Source organism: Pinus tabuliformis, chromosome 3_1, assembly GCF_031772625.1.
Source record: "Pinus tabuliformis cultivar Carrire ecotype Pingquan chromosome 3_1, CPIR1, whole genome shotgun sequence".
NCBI classification, from domain to species: domain Eukaryota; kingdom Viridiplantae; phylum Streptophyta; class Pinopsida; order Pinales; family Pinaceae; genus Pinus; species Pinus tabuliformis.
This window is the reverse complement of record NC_142301.1, coordinates 315528893-315541295: the sequence shown is the minus strand read 5'-3', so window position 1 is coordinate 315541295 and position 12403 is coordinate 315528893.

Below are 12403 nucleotides of genomic sequence, written 5' to 3'. Positions count from 1 at the left end.
AAAAAACCATGAAAAATTAGGTACATCAGATAATTCATTAATTTAAATATGTTATTTATAGGTGGTCTTAATTTGTTCATCGAGAAACCAAGTATTTTGACCACTGAACAATTGAGTAATTTGTCCAAAATTCTAATAGTTTTAACAACTCTAAAATGATCAACATATCAACTACAATATTGTAAAACAAAAAACTACAAGCTAACATTTAGAAAATCAAGATTATGAGGAGGTGATAGGTGCTAAATCTTTAGCACGTGAGTCCAAAAGAGCTAGAGGAGCGAGATCACGTTAGAGGTGGTATTTTATATAAGCCAACCTCACATCCATTCTTTCTAAGCATACCTATTGCTTTCTCTAGACTCGTTTGATATCTTGCAAACATGCAAATATATTATATCTTTCTTCATATTTATCCTTCAATACCCTTCCTAATAGGGTCTTCATTTTCCAATACAAAGATAAGGCATTAAATTACTACTTCCTTGTTCCCCTGGTATGCTCAAGGTTATGAATCTAGGTGGAAACATCTTCTAAGATCTTAGAGTTTGAGAAAGCTTGTTCATCTCTAGCGGCAATGCATTCCAATTGGTGAATCTCATTCTTGGTTTTAGGGGGGCCACTGAATTATAGGTTTCAGTGGTCTCTTGGGCATGTTGTTGGGCACAATTACATTCCTAGGGGTCACATCCACCCCCTCCATGCCTACTGTGCATTCTATGTTACTACATGTCAAAAAAAAAGAGATTACACTAATTTGTGGCATAAAATTGAGAGAGATTATGAAACAAGGCCCTAGCTAGCTACATGGCAGGGAGCCAAGAAATTAGGTGGACCAAATCTAAACACAAGGCTAGGTGGAACAACCTATAGGCATAAAGTAGACACCAAAAGGAGAAGTCTAAGGGTATTAGAATAATAACCTTGCCGAGGTAAAGGAAGAAATAGACCACTGGGAAGATTGAAAAGATGGTAATGAACCCTAAACCAAATTAGAACTCCTCCAAACTAGCACCAGAATATAGCCAAAAAGCTAAGATAAAAATTGATAGAGAATTGCATGGAGTAACGAGTTACTAAGCGATAGAAGAACTAGATGGGCATCAAATGCAAAGGCTAGAGTTTTGTAGAATAATTTAGCATGTTGAAAGTACGAGGAATGTTCGAGGAGCTATGACCTACTACAATAATGAATCCTCCTCTCTTTGTTGCCTTATGATGACCAAGATCTCTCTTATTTAGCACAAAGAATTCAACTTAACAAATGAAGAACACAACAAAGGTGATAGTTTTGCCCTCTAAATTCACTCTAGTAAACACCACAAAGCTGCCCAAAATTAACAACAAAAAAATGATAACAATCCTCAGATTACTCCAACTTTCCCAAGCCATTCGTCATATTAATTAAAATTAATTTAAATGTATAAAGACAATAATTATTTAAATTTGGTTCTTATAATTGACCTATTAAACTTTTAATAAATATTAATGAGTATAAATACTAACACGCCACCCATATATATTTAATCTTCCTTCTTTATGATATTAGTTATTTACATCAAAAACTCTTCATACATGATATAATTATATATTTAATCTTCCCTCTTTATGATATTAGTTATTTATATCAAAAATTCTTGATATATGATATAATTAGTATTTGCACATCGCAGTGTAAAGGAATGTTGACGACGTTAAACGGAGGGCAAATGATGATGTTGTTAAAGGGAGAGGAGGGAAATTGCATTAAACAAAGTGTTGATTTTTAAAAACATTACGTGAAAGATCTATATAGTGTCAGCCTACAAATCTCTACAGTGTTACCTCATAAAACTTCACAATAAAAAATGTCTTTGACATAATTAATACCCATCTTTATTTAATCAAAAACTCTTCATACATAAGATCTTAAATTAAAGATATAATTAAATTAAGATATAATTATATTTTTTTTTGGTTAAAAAATTGATTTTCAATTAGATTTGAAAATTTTTGGTTAAAAAATTGATTTTCAATTAGATTTGAAAATTTTAAACTAGATCTATGAAGTTTATTAAAGTTTTGAAAAAAAATATATTAAACTAAATATTTTGAAAATTAAAAAATAATTTTTAATTTTTTAACATGTAAATTAGGTTGATGATTATTTTTATGTGGTTTTAAATTGAATTGTGACATAAAATTTATATTAAAAAAAATATTGGCCAAGTGTCATAATAATTTAAGCTTTGTTACAATACCATGACCAATACTATTACTTATAAATAGCACATGTTCAGAAACAATAACTTATTTTAATTTAATTTTATGACATTTTTGTCCACGGGGTTTTGGATAGAAGGTGATCAAGTGCTCTATTAAGGCACTCCTTGACGTAAAGTCAATGGTTCAATTCTCTCCTCCAATCAGGGTGATATATTGGACATGATGAAAATGTAGTCCTGCCAAGCTTACCAAAAAAAATATAACATTTTTAAATTAAAACTTAATACTTACAATATAACAAGATTCTTAACCCTGGATATTTACCTTCATTTTACCATGGATATTATTAACTTGTAAATATGCCTTTATTTCAATACTATGGGCCAATATCATGGTTTATCAATACCAATTGCCCAAAAACCATAATTCATTTCAATTCAAAATATTTTATAAATATTTAATTTTATTTTTATTTTATAACATTTTACTTTCCATTAGCTCGGATGTTTTTAAAAAAATTATTTGAAGTTTATTAAGTATATCAAATTTTTATATTAGTTTAAAATATTATATTAGTTTAAAATTATATTATAATATGTTTAATCTATATATATATACTATTATTATTTAAAATTATCAATTACTTTTTGCATAAGAGGTAGGTACTAAGTAGCAACCCTACATATTAAACTTGTCTAATAATCAATTTTCATGATGTCAGTGATTTCCATCGAGAACGCTTAGTACATGATAAGATATAATCAATACTTCATCATTAACATTCGTGTTACTATGAAGGATATAAGGGATAAGTAAATGTACATTGTCCTAATTCCCTAGTGCCTTAGAGTTCCTTTCTCCATAGATTTCAATGTCACCCAAATCAAATAGAATGTTGACTCTTAGTACATGACAAGATATAATCCATACTTCATCATTAAGATTCATGGTACTATCAAGGATATAATGGATAGGTCAATGTGCATTGTCCTAATTCCCTAGTGCCTTAGAGTTCCTTTCTCCCTAGATTTCAATGTCACCCAAATCAAATAGAATGTTGACGTAGGTTTAAGGTTTTATTGATTTTTTCATTGGAGTTTGACATTATAATTTTTGGTGATATTGTTATTTTTTTCTCCTTTAAAATGTATTTTTAATGGATAAATAAATTTAAAGACTTAAAAATCTTATGCACTAACAACTCAAATTTACCATTACAACAATTTTAGCTATTTTTTTGTATAACTTATAGAAAAATATATCAAAATAAAAAATGTTAAATGATTAGACTACATGGTTTTATAAATCAAATATATATAATGTTTAGTTTCTTTTGTTTTTTTTCTTATTTAATCTTTTTTTTTAAATAATTCAACGATTAATCAATATTAGGGACTTCGAGAACCAGTGGACTTTGAGAATGCTCGTTGCAGAGGTTAGGGTTTCTAATTTCATATAACATCGATTAAATTTTGGTTTTGAATTTTGTTGCAGGGGGTAGAATAGAGGTTTTCTTCTGCTGAGTGGGAGATACACATGCCCAAGAGGGGGGGGGTGGGTTTGGAAAACCCTTTCTAAAAATGTTTTGTCTGGTAATGGGCAAAGAAATTCAGGTGGTTTTGAAAAATTGGGGGCTAGTTGATGCTATCAAGAGGCTCCAATTTTGGGGGTTTAGTGTAAATCAAGTATGAGAGGAAAATTTATTCCAAAGAAATCAACGATTCCAAAATTTTTCATCACTCTGAATAGTTTGGAGGAGCATTACAAGAGGATGAAAGACCATGCTTTTATCTATGAATTTGTCAAGGGTTGGCCGACTGAAAGAGAACTTAAAATATGGATACAAAAAAAATGGCAGCCCAAAGGGGAGGTGGGTTTCAAGTTAGGTCCGAAGGTGTCTGTTGTAGTCATTTTTTCTAGTTTGGAGGAAAAAATAGGGTTTTGAGAGAGGCCCTTATTTATTTAATAATGTTAGATTGTACATGTGTCATTGGGAAGAGCGCTTTAACCCAAACAAAGAGGATTTTTTGGCAACCCTGTCTGAGTCAGGCTCTACTCACTTCCAATAGACTTTTGGCTTCAGGAAATTTTGTAGGGAATCGAAAATGCTATTGGTAATTTTCTGAGGATTTTAGAGATTACTCAGTAAGGAAGTAACATGTTGTAGCTTTTTGTATATATGAATATCTCCCATATTCTTCTGGCGTTTATTGACCTAGACTACTAAGGGGTGGTCTGGTCTCAACCATTGGATTACAAACATGTTCTATTTAGATGTCGTCATCACCATGATCAGGGTCACCTGTTTCAATATTTTTTGTTAAGAAAACAAGAAAAACATGAGTTATGGTCTTCAGTATCGGCTGATGGATTCACTAGAGTTTTGTCTCAATGTTGAAACTCTGGAGGGTTGAATTTTTTGTAGCCCTAGAAGAATATGGAGGATAAAAATGTGTTTGTGGCTCTATCAGGGATGGAGGAGGATTCTGAACTGTCGGAGGACATCATGATGGGATTGAATGAAGATGGAGACCTTTGGAGAGAAACAAACTCATAAAAGGAAATTGTCAAAAAATGAGCCAGTGGTGAAGAATTTCTTTGGCCTTCCAAGGATAGCAGAAGTACTACTTTTAATGAAGAATAATTTTGATTCCTTGAGTGAAGAGGAAAAATTTATGGCTAATCTTATTAATTATTGAGCAATGTAATATTTTTCCAAATTGCTAGTGGATCAAAAAGAGTTGTATGCTCGGGATTTCCTTCCGTGGAAAAGTATTGGTGATGCTTGTGTATGAGGGTGTCATGATTCATCAAAACAACAAGAAGACAAAGATAAAGGGAAATATTTATTGGTTAAAGAGGCTAAGCAGAAAGGGAAGAAAACTACATGAGAAGTACTTCAGAACACTGGTGAGAAACTAATTAATTTAGGACAAGTTACTTCCCTCTCTGAGTTTTATTCAACATCTCAAAACTCATCTCAATGAAGATGGTAATGTGGAATATTAGGGGTTTAAATAGTAAGGGAAAGTAGCAGTATTTGAGGGAGAGGAATCACTCTTGGAAGCCATCCTTGGTCATTTTGTAGGATATCAAGGTTACAATGGACAAATTGTGAGAAATAGTCGCAAAATGTTGGAAGGGATGTGAAATAATGGCCATAGGTGCTAGGGGAAGTGCAAGGGGATTAGCAATTTTGTGGAATTCACAAGGAGTGAATTTTTGGGATTAGAAGGTAAATCCTAGAATTTTGACAGGTAGTTTCAGATATCTACATTTGAAGGAAAAGGTGAGCTTGTTAGTATTCTATGGTCCTCATGTGTTAGGGGAGAAAATTGCGTTCTTGAATAATCTTAAGTTCCATCGGAGACTCATCCAGTATCCTTGTTGGATTGTGGGGGGTGACTTTAATTTGATAAAATATTCGAAAGCAAAGAAGGGTGGGGTTAGAATATTGGATTTTGATTCCTTCTCCTTTGAGGATTTTATTCAGAAGTTATAATTGGTGGGCATCCAAACCTTCAATGGGATTTTTACTTGGAATAATATGAGAGGGGGTAAAAATCAAGTGGACAACCATCGTAATCTATTATTAGTTTCAGAGGAGGTAATGGAAAAGGGAATATTTGTTGAAGCGACTATTCTCCCTTGTCTAGGTTCAAATCACTGGCCTGTCCATCTAGATATTGATTTGAAGGAGACTCCTAAAAATAGGTCATTTTACTTTGAAAGTTTTTGGCTTCAACCACCAAATTTTGTGGATAAAGCAAGGAAATAGTGGGAGGATATCCATGTGAAGGGTCAGAATGAGATTCATCCCTTCCAACTTAAATCAAAGAAGTTAAGAACATATATAAGGCTTTGGGACAAAAAACAATTTGGCCACACTTTAGAGGAGAAAAAACTTTTGGAGAGACATATGTAGTATATTCAGCAAAAAATGATCTTAGATGGAAGAATAGTTGATTTGGTTATAGAGGAAGGCACTATGTTGAATAAATTAGAACAAAGAAGAAAACAGGAGGAGATGATATGGAGACAGAAATCAAAGGTTCAATGGTTAAGGGAGGGTGAAAAGAATATTAAGTTTTTTTATAAATCTGTGATAAATAATAGGAACTTCATTTGAATTTTATCAGTAATTGGCAGGGATGGTTTAAGGAAACTTCAACATAATGATATTGACGAGGAATTTTTTTTTTTTAATAAAGGTGTGCTTTCAGAGCCTCTTGTCAACAGAGTATCATATATTAATAAGATTACAACATGTATCCTAAATCTTGTGAGCAGAGTACATAACCTTGCTTTAATGAGAGATATATCCCTTCAAGAAGTTGACGAGGTGATAATGGTTATGCCTAAAAATAAAGCACTAGGTCCATATGGCTTTATGTCGGATTTCTACAAGGCATATTGGAGTTTTTTAAGCACGTGAATTCTTGAGGATGTGGAAGAATCCAGGAAGTCTCAGTCAATGTGGCCAGGTTTGAATGCCACTTTTATTTCCTTGGCCCCATCCCAGTGGCTTTCATCCCATCGTATTATGCAATGTGATTTACAATATCATTACCTCTATACTAGATAATAGGTTGAATCCTTTATTGAAGGAGCTCATCTCACCTAAATAAACAGTGTTTGTAGAGGGTCATCAGATATCGGATGGGATTATTACTATTCATGAGATTGGTCATTCGTTGAAGAGTCAAAATAAGTCTGGGATGATAATTAAACTCGATTTATTGAAGGTGTATGACAAGTTAAGTTGGGATTATCTATTGCAAGTCTTGGATGTGTTTGGATTCTCCTAGAAATGGATTTCTTAGGTGAGATCTCGCATTTCTTCTCCCTTTTTTCCATATTGGTTAACAACTCTCCTTCTGGTACTTTTAATTCATCTGATGGTATTCAAAAATGAGGTCCATTATCTCACCTTTTATTTATTCTAGCTACGGAGGGGTCACTACAAGGAAAACACCTTCTAGCAGAGGTTAGAATAGAGGTTTTTAGTGTTATAAAATTTGAAAAAAAAATATAAAAAAAAAACATCTACTAAAGCATGTGTTTGGGATAGTGGATGTTTTAGCAGAGGTTTTAATGGGTACTTCATCATAACTGAAAAAATATGGGTGGCCGAAGGTTCTAGCGGATGTTTTTTTACAGTGTGCTTAATGGAACAAGTAGCATAGTTGCACTACAAGCATAAGATATTTGAAATTTTCTTGTTCCAATGGGGAGCTAAGAGGTTTATTTATTTCAAGATGATATCCCAATAACCCATCAATAATTTGTTGATGATATTTTCTTATTTGGCTAGGCTACTCTTCGAGAAGAAAGATCCATCCACCATCTACTTTCAGATTTTATGGAAGCCTCAAATATGTTAATCAATAAAGATAAAACAAATATTTTATTTTTAATTGTAAATAGGCAATCCAACATCATTTGGCACGAGTTATGGAGTTTAACAGTGACTGTATCCCTTCTAAATACTTAGGATTTCCATTGGTTCTGAATCCAAAAGGACTCTATTGTTGGTAATACCTTATTTAAAAGATCACTAATAGAATTCATAATTGGGTATTTAGGGCCTTGAACTTGGCTAAAAAGTTAACAATCATGAAATCGATGCTTCAATACATACCCTTGTATCAAATGTCTATAATTCTAGCACTAAAAGCCATATGGAAGGAATTTAATTCGAAGTGGAGGGATTTTTTATGGAGAGGCTCTAGTAAGGTGAAGAAATGGTCCCTCATGACATGGGAGAATAATTTTTTTCCTAAAATGACAAGATGATTGGGGTTGAGAGACCCTTAAACATTAAGCAAAGCTTTAGGAGCTAAACTATGGTGGTGATGGGAGCTTTGGGGTGACAATTTGTGGAAAATGATGTGGTTAAGGAAATATTCCTCTTTTGGATTTCAACAAGAGAGCCTAAGACTCAATTCTAACTTTCTAGTATTATGGATGTGGGCTCAAGAGTGTATTCATATTGTGAAGGAGAATGCTTTTTGGGAGATTTGGAATGGAGAATTGCACTCTTTTGGGACGATGCTTGGCAACAACTCCTACATTTGTCTAAGGAAGGAGAGTTGAAATCTCTAAAGGATTACACCATATGCGTGGGAGGTTTGAGGATAGTGGACTTATAGAAAGTAGAGATGGATTTGATGCTTTGGTATTCGTGGAAATTTGAAGAGGATCGACCTTCATTGCCCCTATAATTTCTTTGGGAAAGTATGAAGGTAGAACTGTTGGAAAGAGGAATATGAATTGCGCAAGGTAAGGATAAGTTGAGATGGGGATTTAAACCTATAGGTATGTTCACCCTCCAGGAGGCTTATTCTCTTCATGTAGGTCATTCAAGCTTTGAGAAAGAATTAATCTATTGTAATATTTGGTCTGGCAAGCTTTCACCTAAAGCCTTTCTTTTCCTTGGTTGGTTGGGAGGTGTAGAATTATTACTTGGGATCGTATTCGAAAGAAAGGTTTTGAATATCCTTAATTATTTTTTATTTGCAATGAGGTGGAAGAGACTATGGAGCATTTGTTAAAAAAATTTCCATTTGCAGAAGAGATTTGGTCTCTTCTTCCACACATCTTTGGATAAGTTAGTCGAAATTGAGAATGCATAGCGTCTTCCTTGAGTTAGTGAGACTTCTTTTTGTTCTCAAACCCTATTGTAAATAGGGCTTGGATTCTGTTGGGAGGATCCAATCTTTTGACTTTGTGGAAGGAGTGAAATTCTCAAATTTTTAGAAAGAAGAAAAGGAATCTAGATGTAATTAAACAAGTCATTATTTAGAATATCAAGGAATCAGTTCTAGAATTATCATGATCATTGAAATATTGGAAGGTGGATAATATGGAGGTTGTGATTTTGTAACAATTGGGCTTGGCCCAAGACATGTGTTTCCCTTGTAAGGAGTCTTCTAGGAGTATGAACTCTCAATCACCATGTTTTCTCAATCACCCTATTTTTCTTCTGTACCTTCACATGGATTTATAAAATTAAACTTTGATGGGGTGGTGAAAGGAGATTTGAGGATTGTTGGCTTCAGAGGTGTGTTTGGAGATTCTAACTCCTTAACTTTAAGGGTCTTTGCTTAAAGTTGTGGATTTACAAGAGATAATATAGCGGAGTTTCAAGTGTTAGAAAGAGGTCTTCAAATAGCCATTACAAAATGTTATCACCTATTGCAAATAGTAGATGACTCCTACATTGTTATTCATTGTGCTCAACGGTTGATAAAAGGTCAACCCCCTGAAAAAATTGGAAAAACGTTGGAGGCTAGAAGGTATCATTAAGAATTTTTGTTGATTACTTTCAAAATTGGAATATGTTACAGTTCTCCATTCTAGAAGACTAGGTAATATGGTCGCTCATTTTATGGAAAATTTAGGATTTTAATCCCACATTTTATATTTATATGATATCTATCCCCTCTCTTCAATGGTTTTTTGGGCTAAACCTCTAATAACCTTGCTAGAGAAGGATGTGTTTATTCTCAATGGGGTTGGTTGTCAATTTAATGTTTGAAGTGATGGAAATTAGGGGTTGTGCCTGCCTCCCCCTGAAGCCACTATGCATTAATGGCTTGAAGGGGTGTGACATGAGTATGTTTAAGGATGCATGTAGGAGCACAACTACATGGAGGGAAAGTTTCTATATTTGCATGGTTCATCGATATTTTTGCTGTATGTAGGCACTTGCTGGGGTGGAGGCGAGGGTCAGACCCCACCCTCCCTTTCTTATTTATTACTTTATTCAATGAATAAGGTGACTTTCTCTTACTGGAGTCTCAATTATGATGGAGTTGGTCTGTGTTCCAAACCTAGTTTTATTTTGGTGAGGTTCTTATCTATTTCCATTTATGTTCTTTCTCAATTTATTTTGAGTTGTATGGATGGTTGGTTTTTTCTTGTTCCTGAGGTGGTTTATCTTGTTGGAGTTAGCCCGATTGTTGGTTATTGTAATTATCTTGTTTAATTTTAAAGCTCAATGGACCATTTCAATTCTATGGTCTTTTTCATTCTCAAGTTTTATTAGTTGGGTATGTCCTGAGTCAGGCAGTATTAGAGGTTATGAGAAATTTTCTTCTATGGATTCCTATGTAAAACTTATGGGTCACTTGTTCAATTGTAGGTTAGTTTATCTTGAATTCTGTCTATAGGATATTGAGTCACATTTTGCTAAAGTTACACATGTCACGGTGTTGGGCTCTAAGGTGTTTGTTGAAGGAAGATAATCTCTATTTGATCCTTCTATATTTCGGGTTGGTTATGATGTAATTATAAGAATTTTGGGAGATGATTTGGTGTTTTTAGGTATAGGGTATCAAACTGGTGTGTCTCAATCCCTCTCTTGTTTTGTAGGTCAAGGTTGTATTAAGTGTCCTTTAACCACTTTAGTAATGCCTCATAGACAACAAATGCATTATAAATGTGGAGGAGGTAGTCTTGTTTCTATGGGGCATAGAAGAGTCATACCCTTTTCTTTTGATTTTGTAGCTTCATATCTCCATGCTATTCCTCCATAAATGCGCAAGGAAACCAATAAGGTGTACTCTCTAGATGGAGAGTGTAACAACCTTGAGTTAAAAGTTCATGTAATAAAAGTTAATAAAGGTAAAATAAGACCAAGGTCATGGGACACATATTCTAAGTTGAATGTTGGGAAAAACATCCTAGTGGGTGTTCATCTGGTTTATTATGGCAAAGGCAATGACAAAGACATTAAAAATGAAAACACACATTAATTGTCATTTTATTTATGAAAATAATGTAAAATAGGAGAAAAGGAATTTGAAAGGTCACATAATTGCATGTGAGGAAAATTGAAGAAAAATTAGTGGAAAATGAAGAAAATAGAGGCCTCAATGATAAAAATGATTTTGAGGACTAGTTCACAACTTTTTGTTAGTTCATTTTTGGAGCTCTCTCTCTATTCTCTCTCTCTCATACTCTTGCACACTTAGAGCATTCTTGAAGCACACTAGCATTGGGAAAAGGAAGGAAAAGGAAGGACAAGGAAGCAAAGGGAAGCAAAGATAAAAAAAGGAAGAGTTGGATCAAGTTGCTACAACGGTATTACTTGTAGGTATCGAGTTGCATGTATGATTTCCTTGCTAGTTTTTGCATGCATGGTATATGCATGTGTCTATTTGGTTCTCTTGTTGTCATTAGCAAGGGGTTTTCCAGGTGTGACAATGGTTTTAGCCTTGCCTTGTCGTTTCCACATAGCCATGGTGTGATGGGGTTATTTAATTTGGTTGAGCTAGATTTCCAGATGGTTTTGGAACCAAGTGAGGTGGTCTTAGGAAAATTCCCAAGGGCCTAGGAATCCATTGACTGGTAATGGTGGGATACATGGTAAATCCTAAGGGTGGAGACAGGAAAATTTATCGAGGTATTGGTGAAGAAATTTGGAGGCTTCCATGCTTATTTAGGCCTAGTGATCCCTTGACCGGTAAAGGCGGGGTTGCAGTAAATCCTGGTGGTGTATGTTTCTTGTTTGGACCTAGGAATCCCTTGACCAGTAATGGCAAGATATGCAGTAAATCCTAATTTCATAGATAAGGGTTTCAGGCCTAGAAACCCCTTGACTGGTAATGACGAAATACACAGTAAAGCTTGAGGAAGCCCTAGCTTTTTTTGTTGTGAGTCACATATTCATGCTTGGAACATGGCATGGGGGTGATTGGCTGAAGGAAAGATTTGGTTCAGCCCAATCTATGGTCAGGTGGTATGTGGAAGTCACTTACTTGATTAGATTTTTCATATGTTAATAAGATATATTTTCCTCTTATATTTCATGGGTATTTATACTTGTTATTATGTGGCTTTGATGGTTTTTCTATCACTTATATTATTCTGGTTATATGTCGGTTATAAGGATGGTTTATGACAAACTTTAGTTATGGCTCTCATCATATTTTGATTGGAAAATGAATGGTTAATGATTACATGACCTAATAGATGATAATGTAGCTATTGAGAGAAGACATCAGATGTTCGTGATGATTCTTAGATAAGTATGATATCCTTATGACTAGATATGTAATTATGACTTGTAGGTTACATGTTCATGATGTGTTTGACGAAATGTCTATCATGGTTAGGATGGGTCAGGTTAAGAACTTGATTAAAATTTGAATTAAAGGCTTTGTCTTTGTGTCATCCATTGTTCTGGAAAGAT